We start from the raw sequence: 2,430 nt of genomic DNA, 5'->3' as shown, positions 1-2,430 counted from the left end.
AGAAAGTCTTCGGGCAACCCCCTTTTCCCGCTGTATCCAATGGCCAGGGCGACTATGATCCGGCGGCTAGCGCTCGACCAGCCCAAATTTGGGCCGGTGCGCCGGCGCCTAGCACTGGCCTTTGTGAAATGTGGGTCGCCAATGATCTTATTCAAGTAGAGACGGGCATTCAGCTCGATTCCCACCGCCGCGATAATTCTCACCCGTATTGAGCTCGCCTCTGGCTGGAGTTTGCTTTTTGTGTTTTTATCATTTTTTGCTATTTATCAACAAAAAACGTTTTCCTGCTTTTCTTCGTTTCATCATTGGTTTTTTGCTTTTTCTGCGTTTCAACATGTTTTTTTTCTTTTTATAACACATGTCTAATCTTTCCAATACATAGTATACCATTTTAGTATTAGTGCAACATTTTATTTATACATGCTGAACATTCTAAAGTACACAATAGAAATTTCTTCAAAAATGTGTTTAATATTTTTACAGATTAAAAAAATTCAAGTACACTTTATACTTTTTTTAAACGACAAGATAAAAAATGAAACTATGCAAACTTTTTCTATAGTGTATAAATATTATTTTTTCAATGTCAGTAACATTCTTTTGAAATGAGCGATTTTTTTTTCAAATGTCATGTAAACTTTTCGAATGGTGCATAACATTTATTTTAGATACCATGCAAACACTTTATTACATTGTATAAACAATTATTTAAATATCACATACATACTTTTGAAACAAGTGAACGTTGTTTTAAAATATCAAGTACATTTTTCTAAATGGCACGAAACACTTTTTATAAAATTATGGGAACATTTTTAAAATTGTATAAATTTTTTCTGAAAATGCCACGAACATTTTTTTAAGTGTGTGAACATTTATTGAATGTCATGAACATTATTTTGAAATGCCATAAACATTATATTATAGTTGTGCGAACATGTTTTTACACTACATGAAAATATTTAAATTATAAATTGTGTTCTCAAGATTTAAATAAAATATTTATAGATTTCATAAATAAAAATAATAGTAATAAAGCAATAAAATTTTAAAAAACTGTTCTGGGAGCCAACCCTCCCTCGCACAATGGGCGAGCCTCTTTAGTGGTCCTAAGGCGAGGGGCTCTTTCATCTGGAAACGTAAACCTTTTTAAATATTACTAACACCTTTTGAAAACATGAACATTTTATTAAAAAGTGAATATTTTTTAAAATGGAAACATTTTGCAGATTATTGAACATTTCTAAAAAAAGCAAACATTTTTTAATGTGCGAACAAAAAGTATGTAAGTTAGCATATACGCCCGTAGACAATGAAGGCCGTGGCGGCCACTAGTCCCATTCACTTGGCAGCGGTAGCATAGCGGACTGCAAGCGTTGTTAGAGCATGTACGGTGCAGAATGCACCTAGGAGCCAAAGGCAATTATCGCCTTCAAGAGCGGCGTTTTGGCTCCTAGGTGCATATGTACCCATTGTTAAAATACACATTTTGAAAAGTTGAAAAATTCAGAACAAAAATTCCATGTGTATATCCGGACATTTTATGTGCGTTCACAAGGTTTCGGTGAAAAACGACGTTTTTTGTGGCTTGTGTAAAAAAGATAAAGAAATGCCTCGTGAATAGTTAGAATGAAGCATCAGAAGTTGTCTTTTTTATACAAGCCATAAAAAACGTCATTTCTCACTGAAACCTTGTGCACGTACATAAAATGTCCGGATGTACATGCGGTATTTTTGTTTCGAATTTTTCAACTTTTCGAAATATGTATTTCGACATAGGTGCATATGCACCTAGGAGCCAAAGGCAATTACCGCCTTCTACTTTATTATAGACTCTTCCATACGCAGACTCTCCTAGCTTCTTTTTCTATCCAAACTATCATTCTTTTTTACTTTGTATTCAAGTCTAAGTACCTTCATAAATCATATTTATCTTTGCGGATAGAACATTAGCTTTGAGATAGCCAAAAAAGATACCCTTCCAATATATTTTACAGTAACATGTCTATCTTTGGTTGTAATTTTACTAGTAGAATTTAGCATTGGTGCTTAAGTAAAAATAAATTATTCTGGATGGTATGATCAACTTCGTTGCCAATAGAATTTTCCACCATCGTGGTGGCTGCCCTACCGAGGTTGCAAAGTCAAGGAGGTTCAACTCTGAGAGCGGAGGATAAAGTCACCTTTCATGGCTGACCCACTTGGGAGCATCACGTAATCTTCCTATCGTGAACAAATAATAGTGCCTCGAAATAATGGATAAAGCCACCTACACGGTGGATTTGCACAAATTGACTCATCATAGTTGAGCTTTTCCTTAAAAAAAACTGGGAGCCACACAGTTAAGCCTTTGACCGACTATTGATAACTGATTATGTGGTAATAGAAAAGGGTTTGAACCCAAAATGTACAGTTATTAGTATATGTTAA

General features: G+C 34.6%; 1 long non-coding RNA gene across 1 annotated transcript in view; it reads left to right on the top strand.

Annotated features, from left to right (window-relative positions):
* Nucleotides 1-2,430, top strand: part of LOC119274302 — a 6,996-nt gene that overhangs the window by 1,450 nt on the left and 3,116 nt on the right. The window lies entirely within an intron of this gene.

Source organism: Triticum dicoccoides, chromosome 3B (assembly GCF_002162155.2).
Source record: "Triticum dicoccoides isolate Atlit2015 ecotype Zavitan chromosome 3B, WEW_v2.0, whole genome shotgun sequence".
Lineage (NCBI taxonomy): Eukaryota > Viridiplantae > Streptophyta > Magnoliopsida > Poales > Poaceae > Triticum > Triticum dicoccoides.
This window is presented reverse-complemented; position numbering and strand designations above follow the sequence as displayed.